Source organism: Cupressus sempervirens, chromosome 1 (genome assembly GCF_028749045.1).
Source record: "Cupressus sempervirens isolate cs-2001-9-10 chromosome 1, ASM2874904v1, whole genome shotgun sequence".
NCBI lineage: Eukaryota > Viridiplantae > Streptophyta > Pinopsida > Cupressales > Cupressaceae > Cupressus > Cupressus sempervirens.
Window position 1 is genome coordinate 329,001,369 of NC_143118.1, and position 24,778 is coordinate 329,026,146.

Here is a 24,778-nt window from a genome sequence, read left to right on the forward strand (position 1 = left end):
ATTATCATGTTAGAACATGACCTTAATCCATTTTGTGGAGATTTCCTTCAACCCCCATTCGAAATTCCCCTTAAAACTACCATTTTTCATCTATTTCAAATAATAACTCAATTTATTTGAAACTCTATGTGTATTCACCAAGATTTTTTGGCTAGTAAATTCTCAGTATGACCTACATGTCATCCAAATATCTTATAAATAAGTCATTCATCATCGTATAATTTCTCTGGTAATGCTTAGTTGTAGGAACATATGGGTATACATTAAGAGCTTTCCTTCTCCTACCTTGACTTAGAACCCTTTGTGTACCTTTGTAGGAAAACCTCTACATCTCATGAGTGATGTGTTAATGAACTTGACTGTGTCCCCCTAACCACCAAGACCATTAATCATTGTCTTTGGAGAATACTTTTTACCAAGAATATAATGAACCTAGAGTACCAAAAGGTTTGATGGTGCTTGCTTATAGAACCATCATGGTAATCTTATCAACTTATTTTATGTTAACCTCCTTGGTTTCTTATAGAACATCCACTTTAGGATCAGATCCCTTGGGCTCCTCCTCATAGTCTAACATCACCTCAATAAATGGATTTTTTTGTTTTTGTAAGCATTAGTGCCTTAGTTCCCATGACTCCTATAGTTAAATAGGGTTTCCTTATCGTAATCTCCTACTTAGTGGATTCATCCAATGATGGATTATTTGTTCAAGTTTTTTTTTTCCTTTTTCTTCAACGCAAGGGGTTGTTTGTTATTTGAATAATTCCTAGTATAAGAAGAAGAAGATTCCATCATGTCACACACCTTCTTAATTTCCTTTATGAGTATGATGGGGTCAATCCTCTCACACAACCCTTCAAATATTCCGTTCACCCATCTATGAACAACATGATCAATTGTCTCTTTGATAAATCTATTACTGATACATACATTCTCTAGAACTTAACAATGTAATTATAGATTGATCTAGATTGCTTCATCTATTCTAACTCCAAGTTTAAGTTCTATATTTCTTTTTATCAAAAAAGTCTCTCATTATTCCCATGAAGTTGAAATATAAAGTGACTTAATATGATAAAGGTGACCATAACATGGTTCCACCAATCATAAGAGACTCCTTCCATGTGGAGTGCTACAAATTCTATTTCCTCTTCTTTAGGGATTGAGTTGAGATAGAAGTAGGTATCCTTAATTTGTACCCATGCTCACACTAGGATGTATACCTAGAACCATCAAAGGATGATAAATCTATCTTTCCAATATTTAATTTGTGTCATCATTGTAATGGTCACATCTCATAGAATATATCATCCAAAAATCCACATAATCCTTTAAGGGTGGATCTATTCCAAATCTAGCATCAAAATCATATTGTCAAAACTAACCTTGCATCTCTAGAAATGTAGGATCTTGTTCCATGTTGTTTAGGCCTTTGTAAACATGTCATCATTATTGTTTGTGTGTGGGATTTTTTTTTGTGAGAGGCCTCTTATTGACTTAATTATCATCACACCCACTTTTTCTTTCAATTGTCCTTCCTTCTACCAAAATTTGAAGGGTTTTACCAATTTATTTTGTTCCCTTTGTCAAAATCTCACCAAGTTGTTATTATCCATTCACCAAAGTATCACTTAGTTTTTTATTTTCCTTTTATTAATTCATATAGTGATGGCATAATCTTATTCCATGATTCCCCAATCTTTTCTATTGATTGAGATCTTGACTGTATCCAACATCCCTCAATAGGTTAGCAAGATTACTAGTTCTCATACTACTATAATATTTTGGTGTCAATATTTTATTTAAGTGATCTTTCATACATCAATCATATACCATTTATATGGTGATTTTCCCTCAATTTTTTTATGGTCCCCTATGGATTTTTGTTGAATGGTGAAACTAACTGTCATATGGAGTAGAGATGCACATACATTGGAGGATATGTCATATGGTGGTCAATAATGGGGTATGACAATGATGATTATAAAATTATAATTTGGGTAATTTATGGATAAATGTTAGTTTTTAAAATGTACCATTTTGGTGACTATAGAATCAATATCTTCTATGTCATTTACATATTAGATATTTTAAGACCCTCTTCAAATATAAATATAGAACAAACATACACAACAATAATACACCAAAATATAAGATTATATTTGCACATGAAAATGGAAAATTTAATAATGATACCTATTGGAATTACAATAAGAAAGGTAAACTTTGAGAGCCAAGGGGGTTCTGGGGGGGGGGGGGGGGAGGGGAAGTGTGGTGAATCAGTGCTTCAAACTTTTACCCATAAAAACATTCACCATATATCCATCTCATAATTCAACAAGTAAACTAAAATACCACATAAAGCATATACATCTAAAGTATGTTAAACAAGTAAACATTCACACATGTATGACACAAGATATGATAACCTAGAGACCCTCCAATGAGAAGGTAAAAATGGAGTGGGGATGACACCCACAAATTCTCACTTTTACCCATAAAAATATTCACCATACATCCATCTCATAATTCAAAAAGTAAATTGAAATACCACATAAAGCATATACATCTAAAGTATGTTAAACAAGTAAAAATTCACACATGTATGACACTGTTGGAAATATAAGAAGAGTAACTAAGAGGGGAGGGGTGAATCAATTACCAAAAAATAAATCCCAGATCCCTTTAGATGTCTATACAAAATAAACTCTAAAAACTAAATATGCTCGGTAAGTACTTAACATGCAAATCGTAAATGTTATTTGTGATTAACATTATCTTAACTTAGATGCAAAAACATAAAAGAAAATAGCATGAACACATTTGACACTAGGATTTAACATGGAAACCTAATTTAGAAAAACTACTAGTTGCAACTAGTTAGAATTTTCACTCTTATGAAGTGAGCCCTATTAAGAGCCAACCCTATTAAAGGTTACAAAACACATTATTAGGTGTGACCCTATTAAAGGATTTAATCACCCTATTAGGAGTGGCCTTGTTAGAGGTATTTAGAAAATTAAATAGAACTACCACCTTGTTAGAAGTTTTACAAATAGTTATTAAGCCAACTCTGTTAAGAGATTTAGATCACTGCTACAATGGTTAGAGAGTAACAATGAGATGACCTAATTTTTGATGCAACTAAATTGCTGATTATAGATCTCTGTTCTAGCTTGTACTTGATCTTTCTTGATCGAATATATCTTTTCAGCTTTATAATGATATTCTTCTTATCCTTCTAATTCGCTTCCTTATTGCATCATTAGATCTTCAAAATCTTCCATGCATTCATACTCTTACACACTTACAAATTATTAACTCCATCTTATACGTCTATCATTCTTATTGTCAAGTTAGCTCATATATAGCTTAGAATAAATAATATTCATCTCCTTAATCAGTTAGAACCAATAGATAAATTAATTAAATTCAATATGCCAAAATAAGAAAATCCTTTGTTAGCCAACCTTGCTCAGTAGACACTAAATTAGAAATGATTTTCTTGTGTTAACCAAGTGAACTCAGTTAACACTACATATTTGTGAAGATTCTTTGGTAATTGAGTGAGCTTGGTTAACACTAGTTCCATCCAATATTTCCTTCATTAACCAAGTAAGCTCAGTTAACACTCATCTGTTATAGACTTTCCTTTGACGCCTGAGTGAACTTGGTAGACACTGCCTTCTAAACTAGGCAAACACAAGAATGCTCAGTAGACATAGAAAATTGTCTTCACTACCGAGTAAGCTCGACATGCATTGACTGATAATGATATGAAATTAGTGTAACATCAAAGACAATACACAATTAACCAATTGTATCCAGTAGATAAAATATATGATTACCAAGAAACCCTCCAATGAGAAGGTAAAAATGGAGTGGGGATGACATCTGCAAATCTTCACTACTGCAGTAATAAAGTGTATCCAATGAAGGTTACAATATTTGATCATGGAACATGATCTACCTTGTGAAAGGTCAGCCCTATTAAAAGATTATAGAGACTATTAGGTCTTACCCTATTAAAGGATTTCAACACCTTGTTAAAAGTGTGCCTAATTAAAGGACTTTAACTAACAATTAAGTAAGCAACTTGTTAGAGGATTTCAATACAACCTGTTAGGACTAATCTATTAATATATTTAACTGATTCACTTGTTAGAATGTCTTATTAATGATCCTATGATTAACACTCTGTTTCTTGATGTTAGACCACCTCTATACTAATATATACTTGATCCTTTCTGATTAGATGTCTCTCTCATGCCCAGTGTTTCCTTTCCTCAGTTCTCCTTTAACTAATTCTATAATGAAACTCAAATCATAATATCTTGGTCACCATGAATGTCCTATTTGTGCATGCAAACTCTCCTTCACTTCTCTTTTCTCTCTTTTTTAATATTTAGGCTTTGTCCTCCTTAAGAAGACCTAGGTGACTTAGGATTACGTATGAATCGATGATTTTGACTCACCCATATTTTTTCTTAAACCTTCCCTTTTTTTGATTAAATGCATGTAATACATAGGGATTCACACTTCAGATTTGTCCTTATCAACAATATATCATAAATCAATCCTTAAGTTGGCTTAAAAATGGTTTACATAGTAGTTTGTGCCAATACAAACAACTATGTCAAAATTGTGTTACTCAGCATCTAAATTCCCTGGGGCTCGGCACTACCTATGACTTCAATGCTATCAGTCGACATCTGAATGAATCGACATGCATTTCTTGCTCAACACCTTAATCACTTGGCATATACTATCTACTCGACACTTGAGTGACTTGGCAATCACTATTTACTTAGCATGCTCTAACTTATATGTTGTGCTCGACATATGTTACTTGTTTAGCATGAACTAAGTAAATAACTTAAGTGTATAGACACTCACTTGTCAAAACCAATCTAAGATTAACAATCTCGCCCTTTGACATGAGTCTCGAAAATACTTGGTCACGCATTAATGATCTTATCCTTATGAGCATAACATAGATTTCTATTTTGCATCTATAAAAAATTTCAAATTTTCAAAATTTTGCAACATATGACTTATCAGTCATGCCTCAAAATTTCACAACTTCCCCTAAATTGATTGTTCAATTTTGTTTTGTATTTTGTATCAAAATCTTTCTCCCGCTAAGTAGATTTTTATAAATTGACACTCTTACTCTATTTTTGTTTGAGTTGATATAGTTCATTTTATTTCACTTGCTCCCCCTTTGGTTTTTCTCCCTCTTTCTTCTTGTTCTACTTTCCCCCCATTACTCTTACTCCCTTTAACACTTATGTAAATGGGTTATACACTAATAATGTATTTTTCCAAAAAATATTTATGGACCTCAAGTATAATCTTTAGAGTTGCATCCCAATTTTCACAAGCTAGCCCCAAAGACTTTATTTGGATGTCCAACTTAGCAACAAGGTGAACTAAGCCTTCTAGTAGAAAGATGAGGATATTTTGGCATAAGAGTTTTAGCATAGCCTAGTTCCTTGTGAAATATCTCTATGTGTGGAGTCAATGTTGATTGGATGATAATCAGTTTAGCCCTAATGGTGGGTTCATCTACTTGGAATGATGCTAACTAACTCTGGGATTGCAAGAGGTATCTGAAGTGTTTCTCATTTTGAGCTAGAGACTTTGGCAAAGTAGCACTAGATGACTACATATGGCTCTCCAAACTCAGGATGTGATTCCTTACTTCTTGTGTGAAGAGAGTAAGATTGCACAATTTGGTGTACAAAGAGAAAATATTCTCTAGTACCTTTTTTACACTCTCTATCTTGGTTGCTAGCTCAACATGTGTTAGTGAAATAGAACTTGATATCCTCTCATTCACCTTATTTTGAAATTTCATTTTAGACCATTCAAGTAGTTTTACATTGCTATGTAGGTCATTTTTAGTAACTCTTTCCACTATGTTGGTAAATTGTTCAATGATGGGCTAGTTTTCATCTAGAGTTAGCAGATTGAATGCATCTAGGAAAGTCTCTTTAATGTTAATCAAAGCTTGCTTCTACCTATGCTCCCTTCTGAGTAGTTCTTGATTTTTCTTCTTTACTAGAGCTTCTTATAATATAAACATCTGTTCAATTGTGATTGTTGCCAAATCAAATTTAGGCAATACAATCTCTTCATCTAGGCTAAAAACACCATATGTAGTTACCTCTTCTACCTTAGATGAGCTAGGACTCAACCCTAAAAATTGCAATGGTGTAACATTTGTGCCTGGCCTCTAGAGAGCTTGACTAGGAGGAGTAGAAAATTTTGATAATGTCATCAGTGATTGAATTTCTAGTTGCTCCTCGGGCTTGGATGTCAATCTTAACTCTTCAGTCTTGTCCTTTTCTTTATCTGTAGTTCTATTTGCACCTTGATCTTGTGCTAGAGGTGCATGTGTATCTACCTTGTCTTGTCCAACTATCTTATCCTTATCTTTTTCAAGTTCTTGCACATTCATTGAGATTGGAGTGTCTTACATAAGTGTACTGATAGTGACACTTGTTGTCTCCTTCCCTTAATATGCCACTATACATTGTGAAGGTTGTACACTTGTGACTTGAGGAGTGACCAAAGGTGTGTCTAATGTTTTCACTTCCTCCCCTATAGTTATTATATTAGTTTTTAAAATTTCATCCACACTCAACAATATAGGGTTATCACATGGTTTGTCCTGGAGAGTGGTCTTAACAAGTATTCTTTTCAAATCATCCTTTTTGAGGGGATTAATGTTCTGAGAAATGGTCTTAGAGACATCTTTAACTTTGATAGTTTCAATATTTGCACTTGTCTCCTGTGGAAGGTTGGTACTTGACAATTGTGTATCTTGTATACTTTGTTTTGTTTGATGCTCTTCTTCAGCTGTGCCTAGGTGTCAATGTTCATATTTGTACCTCCCTCAACTGTGCCTTATTCTTCTTTATCCTCACCTACCTCAACAAGTATCTTCTCGGCTTCCCTGATAGTCCATATGTCATTTTCCACATTTTTTTGGACTTTTGTACAACATCCTCTATGTTGTTTTACAATATGCTGAATTCCCTATATTTTAGCACAAATCTTACATCATATTTCTTAATGGCTTTAGACATGTCACCCTTACTAAGTTCTGGCATAACTTGAGCAAGAGTTGTCTCCCTAATTTATTTTTTAGTGTCTAAACAATAATGCCACTTTTGGTCAACTCTATCATACAAACTTTTGGGTATGGAGTTTGCAAGTTCTAGAGGAGTCTTTTTGAATATAGCCATCATGGCATATACTGCCTCTTCAACTTGGTTCTTTTCAATCTTTCTAAGATTGTCAAACTCAATATGAGAGAATCCTGATAAATTGGTATTGTTCTTAATATTCTCACATATATTTTCTGAATCTAAAGAGGGACTATAACTTACTACTTGAAATTGGTTGTTGTCATCTGATTTAGTCTTCTCTTCATCAGATTTAGCTGGAGCAACATACTTTCTCCTTGGTCTTTTTTGAGCTTAAACTATCTTTTCCTTAGGCTTGGCTACTTCTTTAGAATTTTGTGTAGTGACTCTAGTGCTAGCCTATGTGGTAGGTGTTTTAGGCTTTGGCTAATTAGGTTTAGCAATCTTCTTTGGTTTGTTCACTGCATGTGTCTTTACTTTTCTCTTTTTCTTGGTAGCTACTGGTGCTTCACTAGCTTCTTCTTCCGTAGCACCTTCTACAATTTTTACTTCCTCTTCTTGTTGGTCTTCTCCCTAACCTTTTGTTAATTCCAATGGTTCTTGAGCTTGTGTTTCCTCTTCTTCTTCTTCATCTTCCTCTTCTTCTTTCTCAACTCCTTCACCAAATCTTTCTTTCAGTGTCTTAACCAATTTTTTCTTCTTCGTGATCACTGAAGCAATCTTCAATTCCATTGTAATCTTTGATTTGGCCAAATCATAATTTCCAAATGCTTTGGCCTTTTTTTCCACTTCTTCTACAAGTAATGTTGTGATTTTTGTAGAGGCCTCATCAACATTTATTTCATATCCTAATGGCCTTAGCCATCTCACTAGAAATTTCTACTTGTACATATGTGAAATTGGTATCAACTAGGAAGAAAACATCATCAAAATGTTTCTCCACTAGTGAAACTAGCATCCTTAGTATTTTCTTCATTTGATTGTTTGAAATCTTTAAAATAACTTGTCATGACAAATTCAAAGTTATCACCTAGTTGTTCAAAAAATTCACCTATTTGAATTGCTATAGGTCTCTTTAGTTTCCATGCAACTTTACCAAATGTGGGTAATGTATTCTATACATAAAAGAAAATACATACAAGAATAGATCCAAATTTACATTGTGCACTTTTGGTTTTCCTTACAGCTCCCAAGTTTTCAATTAATTTTTTGCAACTGCAACTCAACAATATCATAAGTATGATCCTTCTTCACTATTTTGTAACCTATGTCAATTGCAATGCAAGGTGCACTGTTTAATCTTCTGAATTGATAGAACTTGTGTGCTATAACCCTTAGTGCAAAATCTATTAGGGTATCTATTATTGTATCAATTGTCATCCCTCTTTTATTGCACACAACCCCACTATTTCTTTCAATTATTTCCTTAGCTTCACTTCTCATTGTCTTGGGCCGATTAAGGGTTGGATACCCTGTGACTCTGTGTACAATCTTCTTGGTGATTTTCACTAGTCCATTCTCTAGCCATATAGAGTTGTCATGAATTCTACTCAAAATAATTTTTATCCACTCTGTCTTGAATATGTTGGGGAAATCTAGTGCATGAGTTAACCCTTTCTTCTCAACAATTTTAAATTCTTCCTTCAATGCTCCATTATCACATAGTTTACCATATATCTCCCTAATTTCCATATCACCTATGCTTCCAATTTTTCATGTATACTAGTTTCTAACATCTTGTATCATCAAAACTTGCGATGGTATCATGGATAACATGCTAGAGGGATCTTGTTTGTAACCTATATCTAGGATAGCTCTAAATGTAGGTTTCTTGATTTCATTACTTATCAATTGCACATTTAAAACCTCTTTTCCCTCTACAACCTTGGATACTAAAGAACTAGATGCCATTAAATGAAACTAGGGTTTACAAAATTTAAAAGTGTATAGCTCAGCACATGATAAATACCTTGTGAATCCTGCTAGAATGGTGTCAAACAACCTTTTAAATCTCTTGTAAATGCTCAGATCAATTTCTCCATATCACCTTTAGCTCTTTGTGCTCTACTTCAAATTTGAATGATGTCAAATGAATTTTTTTTGATCAAATATCCCTTTGTTAGTGAATAGATTGTCCTCTAGAGAAAAATGTATAAAATAACTCTAAATGCCCAGACAAGAAGACTAATCAACACTAATAGTTGGGTCACTTCACTATTGAAAGAGTGTAATCACCCTCTAAATTTATCTATATACAACTCTACGTATATGATTTACAATGAATTTAGATATGGATGCCTTTAACTAGAAAGCATGAAAGGTTTACAAACATCTACCCGTAAACACAAAGTAGATGTGAAAACTAAGAAACTTAAAAGAAAAGAACAACAAAGAACATCAAATGACACAAAGTTCACTTGCTAAAATGCTGCATTACAAAGCAAACAAGATCAAAGAATTATTTTCCATCCTTTTGAGAAAATGAGAATTAGAGCTTTAGGAGATATCTTGAATTGATAGCATAATCCAAAAATAGTGACAATGAAATGTATTTTAGAGAAAACTGAGAATGATACAAAGATTGTTATCAGTGGAAGGAAAATGCATCATAATAAAAGTTTTGATATAATTATCCTCCAGTCTCCCATCTCTAAATGTAAAAGACAAAAAAGGTCCTCTTACACATTTACAATAAAAAATCACTATCTAAAAGGACAACTGAAATTCTTTTCTTTAACATTACATTAACAAATCAAAATTTCTTCTATCTCTAACACACAGTTCAGAAAATAAACTCTGCCCTCTCTCTCTCACAAGAAATGGAACAAATCTAGAAAATTTCCTCCCCTTTCTGTAGCACATAGTCTGTAGTCTTCGTGGAAAGAGTAGAAGATGGAACCCCCCCCCCCCCCCTTTTGTTTTTTGCTGGCCTCTTTATTATCTTCTCATTTCCTGTGAAAACTTTTCAGTTTCCCTAACTGAATCTTGAAAAACCTTATGAATTCCCCTTTTCCATGTGTTTATATCATTATAAACCTTGTATTATATCTTTGAAAATATGAGGCCCCTATGATATATGCATGCTAATAGGTGGCATCTACTGGTTGTAAAGTATTGTAATTGTTTCATGACAGTCATATGTAATTTTGATAGCACTACACTAATTTAAGCATAACTTTTGATCTAGAAGGAATATTTCAACACTATTTGAAGAGGATTTTTTAAACTAGCATCTACAACACATATCCAAAATTTAGGTCAATCCAATGGATGGATTGTGAGATAAAACCCCCACAACATGACTATTGTACTGTGCTCTACATTTTGTCATTGTCATTGCTGATCCAACAGTGTTGCACTCAAAAACTTGTAACTTTTGGTCCATAAATAATTTGATAAAATTCTTTAAAAAAGAGGATTTAGAGAACTAGGTTTTTCCATACATATCCAAAATTCAGCCAATCCAAAAGTTTGATTGTCAGATATGACCCCTGAAATAGGATCTATGTTTTTTGCATCATTTTCTGGGTGTTGTGGATCATTTTGATAGTGCTGCATTAAAACATGTGTAACTTTCTATCCATAAAGAATAATTTTAAACCACTTGGAGGAGATTCAAATAACTAGTTTTCCTCAAATATATCTAAAAATGGGATTGATCCAATGGTTAGATTGGGATTTATACCCCCAGAACTAAGACTAATATTCTGGCATCCTACAAATTCGTGGTCATAGAAATTACAACAGCTTCTTCCAACAATATTTGCAAATGCATGACTTCCACCTCCAAAGCCTTATTCAATCCATCAAAAAAAATGCATATGGAATTCCACATTCCCAAGTAATTGAGCAATTTTTGGATCCAATGAAGATTCATGGAGCTGCTATCATTGTCAGCCTCACATGACATCTTCTCTCAAATGTAGAAATCTCCATCGCTACAGATAGCATTCGTTAGTGATTTATATTTGCAAAAACATGCTTATATATGTATAATCCTTGGCAATAAAACTGAGTCAACTTATCCTCTATTTATTTTTCTCTGGAATCCTCATGTGAGGGTTGCAAAGAACTGTCTATTATTGTGGCTATTGGTAGACCCCATGTCCTTGCACAAATGAGTTCATCTTGACCCTTTAGACTGATGCCTCAATTTGAGACTTTAGAATCAAGGAAACTATACATGAGAACTATGAATCTAAACCTTGCTTACAACTACATCCATTAGACTAGATATTCACAATCTTAATTTGCACTTTTGTACATTCTTGAAACTGTTGAGCTGACAAAACCTAAACTCTAATTATGAACTAGGATGGAATTCTGAACTTGAATCAAGAAATTTTCATTTCAAACAATAAATTCTGAACTTTGCTTGAACTAAACCTACAAGATGCTTGTATGAACCATTGAACCTCTTCAAACTATTTTGAACTATCGAACTGCTTCGAACCACTTTGAACCAAGTTCAAAGTAGTTCAAAACCTAAAACTAAAAGTTTGAAATTTGGGTCCATACGTGTATTAACACCCTTAAAACACTGTATTTAATTCTAAGTGCTTACACAACTATAAGATGGGCTTTAATTGGATTTATTGGCTCACTTGGCATCCATGTGTTTTTCCATATGCTCAGAAACCACTATGAGCATGGCCTTCACTAACAATTCACTTAGCAACCATATGAAACTTCTCATGCTCGATAGTAACATGAAAACTTACAAAACTTAAAGATTTATTCTTGATTTCCTATCAACACTTTTCACCTTTATGCATGCATATGTAATCTTTTCAAAAATAAATCCTTGGAACTAATGTATATTATATCCTTTTAAGTATCAGTCCCACATACCTCTTGATTGCTTAATTTGAGGAGGTGTGATCACTTGAACCATTGGCTGAAGTGATCTCATCTGCACTTGATGTGGTGCAATCTTCCTTTCTCCTCCATGTTTTTTTCATCTCATCTTTGACATTCTCAATATCTACCTTTCCTTTTCCTTTGTTGAACTCACAACTTGGTGCCTTTGACATTGTTGGACAATTTCTACTTATGTGACTTGTCTTTAAATAGCTAAAACATGTGGTTTGACTCAACCACCTTTTGTAATCACTTATAAAATGTGTTATAATACAATTATCATGAATATTTCCATACTCTTGACAATAGTGACAACTATATCTTGTATTATAATCCCAAATATAAGAGTTGTCATTATTCTTTACCTTTGTCTTCTTGTTTGATGACCACTTGGGTTTGGGTCTACATTCAAAAGTTATATGCCCATACTTCTGACAATTATAACAGTATCCTTCAAATCTTTGTGTGTGCATGGCCTTGGTTTTGTATTCATGTGCCTGATGACCTTGTTTGATACACTTGTGGTAGTGACCCATTTTCTTCTTCTTAACATTCAGATTTATAGTCTTGGTCCTGCAAACATTAGTAGTATGACCTATCTTACCACAATTATGACAAGTAGGTTTGGAATTCTTACCTTTATTATTTCTTTCTTCACCACTATTGAAAGATTCTCCTTCTTTAGTACTAGTTATCCAAACCATACGTATCATTGTTAGATCTATGGGATCTCGTCAATTGTTCAAAATACTTGATGGCTTCACTAGGTTTATTGAAACTTTCAACAAACTCCTTTTCCCTTTTCAGATCATTTCTCAACTATTCATTCTGTAACTTCAATGTTGTGATCTCAATGTCTTTACTATTTATTTCATGATTAGAAATCACAACTTGATTCATTGTTTCCAATTGCATGTGAGCGATCCTATTTATCTCTGATGATTTCTCTTCCAGACTACTGGTCAAAAATATTTTGTCATCCTCAATCATGACTTTATCTTCCATAGCTTTCTTTTTCTATTCACAATCACCTCACATAATAGTATGGCTTGTAATTCTTTCTCTATCTTTAGATTTTTTTATCTCTTTAGCTAGGGTTATATTCTTTTCCATTAAATCCGCAACTGCTGCATCAAATTCATTGGAGTTTTCATTTGCAAATAGTTTAGTAGTGTCCATCTCTTCTTATTGTGTGTCATTATTCTCAATAGAAATTTCCTTCCTTCTTCTCAATGATTTCTTTAGATCATCTCTTACTTCATTTAGATGATGTAGAATGAGTTGTATTTCGGTCTCTTGGTTCTCCATTATCTTTCCCAACTTGTAGACTTCCATTTCCAAGATCTTTCCTCAAAGATGCAAAGCTTTGATTTCAAAGAACTTGGCTCTGATACCAATTGGTGGAATTACAATAGGAAAGGTAAACTCTAGGGGGGTGAATTAGTTCTTCAAACTTTTACCCATAAAAACATTCACCATACATCCATCTCATAATTCAACAACTAAACTAAAATACCACATAAAGCATATACATCTAAAGTATGTTAAATAAGAAAAAATTCACACATGTATGACACAAGATATGATTACCCATAAACCCTCTAATGAGAAGGTAAAATTGGAGTGGGGATGACACCCACAAATCTTCACTACTGGAACAATAAAGTGTACCAATGAAGGATACAATGTTTGATCATGAAACATGATCTACCTTGTGAAAGGTCTACCCTGTTAAAATCTTACAAAGATAGTTAGGTCTTACCCTATTAAAGGATTTCAACACCCTATTAAAAGTGTGCCTGATTAAAGGACTTTAACTCACAATAAATTAAGCACCTTGTTAGAGGATTTCAATACAACCTGTTAGGACTACTTTGTTAAGAGATTTAACCGATTCAGCTGTTAGAATGCCTCAACAATGATCCTGCAATTAGCACTCTATTACATGATGTCAAATCACCTCTATACTGATGTATACACGATCCTTTCTGATCATATGTCTCTTTGTTGTCCATTGTTTCCTTTCCTTTGTTCTCCTTTAATTGATTCTGTAATGAAACACAAATAATAATACCTTGGTCACCATGATTGTCCTATTTGCACATGCAAACTCTCCTTCACTTGTCTTGTCTCTTTTTTTTAACATTTAGGGTTTTTCCTCCTTAAGAAGACCTAGGTGACTTAGGATTAGGTATGAATCAATGGCTGTGATTCACCCATATTTCCTCTTAAACCTTCCCTTTTTCTGATTGGATGGATGTAATACATAGGGATTTTCACTTAAGATTTGTCCTTATCAACAAAATATTGTAAATCAGTCCTTAAGTCGGCTTTAAAATGGTTTACATACTAGTTTGTGCCAATACAAACAACTATGTCAAAACTATGTTACTTAGCATCTGAAATCCCTGGTGCTTGGTACTAATTGTGACTACAATGCTCTCATTCAACATTTGAATGACTTGACATGCACTGCTTCCTCAACATCAAAATCACTTAGCATATACTATCTTCTTGGCACTTAAGTGACTTGACACATGAGCAACTTGGCACTCACTATTTACTCGACATGCTCTAACTTATATGTTGTGCTCAACATATGTTACTTGTTCAACATGAACTAAGTAAATGACTTAAGTGTATAGACAATGACTTGTCAAAGCCAATCTGAGATTAACAGATACCACTATGGATGATAATTAATTTGAAAGAGAGGAAGAATAGGGTGAGAAGTTACTCCCATCAAAATTGTAAGTACCAAATAGGCAAGGTTTTCACCTCTGAAATTACATACAACAAAACTTCGACTGGAGTTTGCAATAGAAAATAAATATCAAAATTTGTAAAACTAGAACTACAATAGGCTCGAGCTTATATATGGAAACACGTCAGAGAATTAAAAATAAAAAAGAGCCAAACGATAATAAAATTGATGTTAGGTCCTAGCATTAAAAATTATTTAATTAATTTATTTAATAATATTAAGGACATCACAAAAAGAAAAATAAGAGTGAGTCTAGTTTTTCTATTGTGGTTGTTCTAATCACATGAAAAGTACAATTTCATTTTTTTTCTAATTAGATGATTCAATGAGAAGTAGAGTTGTGGTGGGAAAGGTACCCTTGTAATCAAGACTAACAAAGAAGGCACCATCCATATTCATAATTTTTTCCATAGCTATATATAGCATTTTGAGTATTGGGCCACTTATAGTAAAAATATAAAGTAATGTTTGAAGAAAACCTTTGTGAAATATTTGATAAATATAATAATAATAATCTTGTAGCATAAATTATATGTCAAAAAATAGACTATTTCCTCTCACATTGGTTTCTAGTAAGTACATGAGATCAACAAGATGGGAAACTTTTCAAATGATAACCTTATTGAATAAGAAGAATATAGTAAGAGGGCTTCCTACAATCAAGGAAAAAGAATATTATTTTAAAGGTGTCCACTTGGAAATCATCATCAAAATAATTGTATGATAAAAAAATCTTGGAAAGAAAAATATCCTCTAGATCTTGTGCAAGATGGCATTTGTGGAAGTACATGTAGGAAGAGTCATTGGATAAAAATCTTTATTTTTTTACTTCATTGATAGTTTCTCTTTGCACACTTTGGCTTATTTTCTTATGCATAAATATAAACCTTTTGAATGCTTCAAGAATTCAAAAGCATTGGTTGAGAAAGAAAAATGGGTATCTTATCAATATACTTAGGGAAAATAAAGGGGAGTTTTTATTTCTAATGTATTTGATGTTTTTTGTAAACAAAATCATATATAGACATTCTACTGCCACATATGTAAACCTTAGTAGGATTTTATTGCTAAAAGAAATAACCATTCCATTATGGAAATGGCTCAAAGAAAAATGCAGAAAAAAATATTTCAAATAGTTTTTGGGGAGGAGTTGTTAAGTTTTTGTATATAATATCAACTAAATCCCCATATAGGTAGTTCAAAAAATGACACCAAAGGGAGACTATAGTGGTCAGAATACTTTTACAATATATATTTGAGTCTTTTGTTGCTTGATTTATGTGCATGTTCTAGTTCAAAAGTAGAAAAAGTTGGATGCCAAATCCCAACTTTGTACCTTTATGAGATATTCTATTGCCACTAAATTATATAAATGTTATATTCCTAACACAAATCTATCATTAGTTAGTGAGGATATGATTTTTGATTAAGGGGGGGTATGATAAATGAAAGATGGTACATGATTTTGTAAAAAAATTCATCAATAAACATAAACCTAGAAGATAATAGTGTTCCTCCTCTCCTCATAAGATCAAGTGAAAGTTCAAGTACTAATTCTATTCCTCCTAGTTCACCAATTCTTCTAGTAGAAAAAATATAGGTGAATATTCACCTCTTCCATCTTCTCCAAGAAAGGTAAAGATTTTGGTTGATGTCTATCAAATGAGTTCAAATATGAATCTAGTTTTTTAAATTTTTCTTTGCTTAGTACAATTAAATCTAGACCTTATACAAAGAAGAAATGGTTTAATTCTATGAATGAAAAAATAGATTTCATTCCTAAGAGTAATACTTGGGATTTAATTAAAATTATAAAAGATAAAAAAGTTATTGGAATTTAATAGATTATATAATGTCAAATATCATGCAGATGATTTACTTAAATTACATATGACAAGACTATTTGCTAATAGATTTTCCCAAACTCCTAGAGTAGATTTTGTCTTGCATATTTTGAAATAAGTACTCCATCCTTCATATCATCTTTCATAAATCTAGCACCTAGATTTATCCTACTCTTGTCATAAAAATAATTAGTTAAATTTCATATTGTACATCTAAAAATCAATTAACATTGTATGAAAGAGGACTTGCTTGTGTACTTTATTGATATAATTTGGGTTTAGTATTGGCATCCCTTCATTTATTTGGGTTTTTCTAAATTAACTTGGGTTGTATTGAGAGTTAAATTTGGAATCCTTTCTTTCTCTAGTATTGAATGGCTTTGTGAGAAAGTGGTTAGTTGACAAATTCATCTCACATAATTTATATTAATAAATTTATTATTGATATTTTCCCCCAAAATAGGTACAAGAACACATAGCCACCCCAAACTAAAATAGAGAAATTACATGGTGGAAGATATAAAGAATTGGATCTTATTCCTTCATTTTCAAAGTAAACATTTTTATCAATATTCTTCAATTCAAGCATTAAAGTATTACATGACATCATGGAGATGTAAAGGGTTCATGAAGATGGGTAGAGTACTTTACCCTAGGGGGCATAGTGTGATTTCTATGCTATGTTTAGAAATGATATTTTTTTATTCATATTTTGCACATATTTAAACTTACATAAACATTTGCATGCTAGGGTTTTACTTATAGAGGATATTCTTATCATTTTCTAGCTCTTTTCCTTCTAGATCTACAATTTAAGATTCATGAGTACAACATACACACACAAAAATATTTCTAATAGTTATTCATGGAGGTGGAAATCATCAAAATGGAGGGTTGACTAAGGAAAACCCATATATAGCCACCCACACACACAAATAATGTAATATATTTGCAAGTTATTGAATTTTTGACTTTGAATCTAAAAACTGCTTATCGAGGGTTTTCAGAAAAACCTAGGTCAACTTTGTTACAATGCCTTGGAAATATTTCAAACATTCTATAAACCTAATGATAGGTTTTATTTTCATTGACCTATACCCCAAGACTTGGGAAAAATAGGGTTTTCTCAATTTTATGTTATGATCGTAGATCTGTAGTTGGATTCTTAGTCACAATTGCAGAACCTTATTTATTTGGAAAGAAATATATTTTTACTCATCACTTTTCAAGATAAGTCATCTTCCTTCCTTTCTTTTGGTATCTCATATATGATTTCCTATTTCACTTGGACTGTACATGTGTATATATTTGATTTTACTAGGGAAATTGGTCAATTCAATTCAATCAAATCATATTTTGAATCTTATGATTAATGAACATTGCATAAAAGAGGGTTGTTTGAATACTTCATTAATTATATTTGGGTTTAGAATTGGAAATCCTTGATCCTATTTGGGTTTTAACTTTTGTCAATGTAACCTAAATTGAATTGAGATCTATGTTTGGAAGCTCCTCTTTCTCTTGTATTGAATGGCTTAGGGTGAAAGCATTTAACTTGTCTTGTTTAGTCTACAACGTTAAACTCATTGATACCATTTTCCCCCTAAAAAAAAATGAAGTTTTTTGTGTGGAACAACCTATGGGTTATGAATTTTCCCAAAAAGAGTTCAAAAGTTGAAGAGAGACATTTATGGGTTTAACCAAGCTCCTCATTCCTGGTATGCTAGGATTTATAGTCATTTCATGATGAAATAATTTAATAGAATCCATTCATAGCTCAGTTTTTATGTATGATATATATTGATAATGATAATCTCATAGAATTTGTTTATGTAGATGATCTTACTTATGGGGTAGAATCATAGCACTCATGGAGAAGTTTTGGGAAAAAGTGAAACAAGAATTTGAAATGTTGGATCTAGGACTCGTGCATTCTTTTCTCCATGTAGAGGTACAAAAAATATCAAAAGATATCTATATTTCCAAATCTAAGTATGTTATTGATTTATTAAAGAAATTTAGAATAGCAATGTATTGTCTTAAAATTTATCACCCTGATTTGGAAGCTCTAAAGACTTCTTAGGCCCCATTTTAGCAATATCCTAGAACATGGATGCATTTATGCTCAAATTATTCTTTTTCTCAAGTTTCTACCTAATTCTTACCATTTTTTCTCCACCCCCCCTAAGATCTTGGAGGGCATCCCACTGTGAAAAATACCTTGGGTAAGGGTCGAGGTGATCTCTTACCCTAGCTAACAGGTGAGGTTGTCCCTTACCCCCTATGTAAGATTCAAGGTCATCCCTTACTTCTGGTATTTTTCCTCATATCTTGGACTTATTTTAGGGTTTTCAATCTTTTCACACTTTAGTCTAATCAAATCCTTTCGGATTTTATCCCAAAATCATTAAGGATTACTCATTTCATTTGATTGTCCATTGTTAATATGTATGAATTATAATCATTCCATAAATTTAGAACAAGATTCATTCCTTCATTCAAGCCATCATTTGTGAGAAATATCTTAAGGTGTATTTAAGGAGTTAAAGACAAGAAATAAAGGATTCATTGAAGGCCCTCATTTCATGTAATTAAACACATATATACTTCTCAAGATCTAGCTTCTTTATTTCAAGGATATAATGGAGTTTTCCATCAAGGAATGATACTTGTTGCAGTGCCTACCCCTAGTTAACTTTTTTGATTTTATAGCCTAGTCTTTTAGGCCAACTTTATGTTTATGCTTGATAATCAGTGACATTGTTTTCTAGATTGTTGGATATTGTTTTATATTCAATTATATATATATATATATATATATATATATATATATGTATGTATGTATGTATATATATACATATACATATATATACATATATATGTATGTATATGTATATATATACATATACATATATAAATATACATATATGTATATGTATATGTATATGTATATGTATATGTACATATATATATATATATATATATATATATATATATATATATATATAGTTAATTATTTTAGTTATACATATATATATATATGTGTGTGTGTGTGTGTGTGTGTGTGTGTGTGTGTGTGTGTGTGTGTGTGTGTGTGTACATACATACATACATACATACATACATACATACATACATACATATATATATATATAGAGTTAGTTATTTTAGTTATCTCATGATTGTTTGATTATGATATATATGTTCATGTAGTGACTTTTAATTATTTAATGATGTTAGTTAGATGAATGATTTATATGTTTTTTCTATGGATACTTACCCCATACTTGCATGTGTATGGTGTACGTGTATGTTTTTTTTATGTTTGAAATTTTTGATATGGTTGAGGAAGTGAGTTGTAATCACCTACTAGTCAGGATCTACACAATGTACCACTTCCTGCCATTGCCTGTTTAGTTTAGAATATATGTGTTTGTACATGCATGGATTTTATGCAAATTATAGGTACCAAGTATTGACTTCCCTGAATTGCTAGGATGAGCGTACCCTATCACAATATCTCAATGGTAAGAGAGGGGAGATAACTCTAGAGTTTGAATCTTATCTTTAAACCATTTGTCCTAAAAGGTAGGGCAAGAATCTGAGTTGTCTACCTTCTGAATTCATCAAGTGACGTAAATTCATGATTATAACCCTTGAGTTTGATCTAGTTGTCTATATTTTAGTATGGGTTTCATTTTTGTCTTGTGGGTTTTTGTTGTATTTTCTATTATAATTTAATCAAATTAAAAGAATTATAAATAATTTACTTTAATGAGAATTTTATAAAAAAATAAATATTTAATTATATTTAATTAATTGAGAAATCAATTAAATAAAAGAATTAAATTTAAAGATAAAGTTATAGTTCTAATTTTGGAGCATAATAATATTTATTCTATTTAATAATAATATATTTAAGAAATTATTTTTAAATAAATGCTATTTTTAAAAAAATTGATAAATGATCGAAGCCTAGATTAATTATGTTATTTATTTTAATTAATTATTTTTATGTGTTAAGGGAATTCGAACCCAAGACCTCCCACATGAGAGGCTCACAAGTTACCGTTGTGTTGTAGGCTCTTGCCTAAATAAATGCTAAATATTATTATTACTTTACTAAATAAATATTTTTATCAAAAAATGTCTGGAAAATTAATTAAAGAGAGAAAGCTAATTAATTTAATAAAGATATTTTAAATTGCAAAAATTGTGCATGAAAATGTAAAAGATAATAAAATATTAAAAGAAATAGATCAACAAGTTCCCTCACATGATTGCACAATTAGATCCCCAAATTAGGGGAGAACTCTTTATTAGAGATCTGGAGCTCATTTTGCAAGGAACTGGGATTTGGAGAAGTGATTTCAAAGAAGGAAGGGGTTTTCTCACATTCTTTGTGCATTTGCATGTTAGTATCAGATTTAGGTAGAATCTTGTGATTAAGTTATGCAATAGATTTCTATTTTTCCAATCTTTTGTCTACTTCATGTCTAATTATATCCATTCTCAAAAATTTGTAGACTTGTTTGATATCATTGATGAAGCCCTATTGTGAATCTTAAATTATCTTTGTATTGAAGTTATCTATGTTTGAGGAATGGAGTTTTTGAAACTCTCATTCGTTTAAATTTTAAATAGATGGGCTTTGGATTAAAAATTAAATTCTAGAATGTAAATTCAAATGCTTTTTCTAGGTTTTCCTATTATATATGTGAAAATATGGGCTATGCTAACACACACACACTTCAACATGATCCTTATTTGCGGATTCATCACAAAATGAACATTGGATTGTTCATCCGAAAATCAGTCGGCAAAGTGACTTGTTGCCTTCTATCTAAAGGGAATTGCTTGTTAGATATCCTTAGACTTGAGGTGTTAAGCAACTAGACCCTCTAAGAATGAAGGATTTAAAAGAAAATGTGACCAATCTATATGATATGCAAGTAATCTAGATGAAGTGCAAGCAATTAATCTAGGAAATAGAAGGCATTAATCTAAATGTATGCATTGTTATTTTAAATGAGAATTCAAATGCAATAATAGTATGAAAGCTAGAAAGTTGAGTACTCAATTCGACAACAATTCAATGCTATTCAAATTCCAACCTCTGTAATGAGGCAATGAGGGTCTCTTAAATAGACTTTCCTGGAATCCATCAATGGTTGAGATCAATTTCAATCAACAGTCGGGATTGAAAATGAAGTTCACTCATAAAGGAAGATTCCCAAATCAAAGGGACTTAACTGGCTCAGATCTAAGTGTAAGAGTCTGTCAACTCAGATAGACTTTAGTGTAGAAGCAACTGATTTGAGTCACTTCTAATTTGATCAACAATGAATTGGAAATTTCCTTTTTGAACTAAAGAGAGATTTTGGAGAGATATTTAATTTAATAAAATGAGATATGCTCTCATAATTACCTTTTTCATTTAATTAAATAATTCTATTTAATTAATTAGAGGCACTTTTCTTATTTAATTAAATAACTTTGTTTTAATTAATTAGAAGTAAGTTCTCCATTTAATTAAATAATTTCATTTAATTAATTAAAATAGGCATATTTATTAAATTAAATAAATTTAATTCCATAGTACATTAGCCTTAGGATATAATTTAATTTAATTAACGTATAAGTACTTAATAATTAAATTAAATATTAATCAATAGGTTTAATGTGACTAATATGAGTAAATACTATAGGAATTAAATAATAAGCATGATGAATATAGATTAGGGTTTTCTGCATCTGACAATTAAGTCAAGTAGTGAGTAGCAGAATAAGAATTTGTCTAGTGAAATAAGACTGTAGGATTGATCAGAAATAGACCAGAATTGGTATCATGGCAATGAGCCAATTTTGGGGTATTACATTTTGCCCCTCTTTGAATGAATGTGCGAGCAACACGTTCAATTCAAAGAAAAATCAAAAAGCGTGATGCGAAGATGAGATTGGTTTTGAAGTCAATGACACGGAGACCAATTGATAAGCTTTTAAGGACCATCTCTAGAATAGAGCTTAATCCCAAGGGATCCAAGTAGAGCACTTAGATACCTAAGATTGATAGCATTTAAAAGACTATCTCCAGAATAGAGTGTAATCTTTAAGGATCCAGATAGAACATCTAGATACCTGAAATTGATAAGCATTTAAAAGGTTTCTTTAGAATGAAGTTTGACCTTTAAGGATCCAAATAAAACACCTAGATACCTAAGATTGAAAGCATTTAAAAGACTATCTCCAGAACGAAGCATAACCTTCAAAGATCCAGATAGAACACCTAGATACCTGAGATTGAAAGCATTTAGAAGACTATCTCCAAAATGGAGCATAACGTTCAAGGATCCAGATAGAACACCTAGATACCCAAGAGTGATAAGAATTTAGAAGATTATCTCTAGAACAGAGCTTAACCTTCAAGGATCCAGGTAGAACACCTAGATACCTAAGATTGAAAGCATTTAGAAGACTATCTCCAGAATGGAGCTTAACCTTCAAGGATCTAGATAGAACACCTAGATACCCAAGAGTGAAAAAAAAAAGATAACAAGGTCCAATCATGAGTCATAGAATCATCCCCAGAACAAGGCTTGATCCTCAGGAGTCGGGGTTTAGACTGTCCCAATACCTGTCCATCGAACTCTGAGAAGAGCTGTTATAAGGTTGATCAATTGATGAAAAGATAAGATAGATAGCAAAGATGCCAGATAGAAGGGGACAAGATGCCCCAAGTGATGAGATGCCTTGAATGATGAGGACATAAGATGGGAACGAGATGCCTCGAACAATAAGTATTCAATGATGTAATCATCCTGCCCCCTCGGGAGTGAAATCGAAAGATGACACACCAGAAATATGATATGAAGTAGTATATCATGAGATATAGAAGAAATCCGAGAATTAAAAAAATGTAGAAGAGATTAGAATGATTTGAAGAAAAGAGAAGAGATCAAAATGATCTAAAAAAGATTTAGAGTTGTTATGTAATGATTACAAGGTCTGAAAGACCAAGTTTGACCAAAAGTTGACCAGATTTAGCCATAGTTGACTTGAGTTGACTATTTCCAAAATGGATTTTGAAAATATGGAGAATGTAGAGTTGAAAGGATGCCAAGAATCACAAAGTATCAAAAAGATTTGAGCCGCACAAGCGTTCGATCGCGTCGATCCCCAAAATTTTAAAACACATTTTTGAGGCATTTAGGTGTGTCAAATTTTGAATTCCATCTCGAAAATGGATTCAAAATGGTCAAATTAGCTAGGGGTGTGTTTTTTGCGCAAATTTGAGCACTGAAAAATTTGGTCAACAGCTATATAAGGGCTCGAGGGGTCATTTTCAATTCATTTGTGCTTTTTGTCTTCTATTGATTTGAGCTCTGTGAGACACCTGACAGTAAACGTGAGATATCATTGATTTGAGCGCTCCAAATGATACAGCTAGCCAGCAGACTACGGACCATCGGTGAGTCATTGATTCCCTTCCTTCGTACTTTTGCTTTCACGTATTTCAATGTCATTTAGTGCATCTTTTAGCATGTTCTAGGGTTGTTCAATCGGTCTTCGTGTGAGACCTATCTCTTTTCACACGAAGAAATAGGGTGTGCTGTTTCTTCACGTGTGGCAGGAGGATCTTCACATGGGAAGCATTATGTTTCGCACGAATAATGACATTCTTTGCGCGAGGCAATTCGTTTCTCACGTGAACAGCTCTTTTATCGTGCGATGACGTGATTCTTCGTGCGAACAAAGAATATTTTTGTGTGAAACTAGGAGAACTTCACACGATATTTCAAAAATTTTGCATGAAATCCTATGACATTCATATTTAAAAGTTTTATTTTTGCATTCAAAAATTGTATTTTAATTTGTTTTGATGCATCATTTCAACTTGATACTAATTGTTTCATGTGTCGCTTCTTGTTGTGCATGCAGGAGGTCTTTGGTGACATTGCATTTAGATCGCATTACCCACCATATGGGGAGTTCTTGCAAAGTCTTGATGATGCTGATCGGGAACACATTGCGTGATTGGGTTTGTCTTCACTATGCCAGATTCTAGCTGTGATGGTGAATCACAGCCTTCTCACTACATTGGTAGAGCATTTCCATTCAAAGACAAACACATTTCATTTGCCAGTGGGTGAGATCAC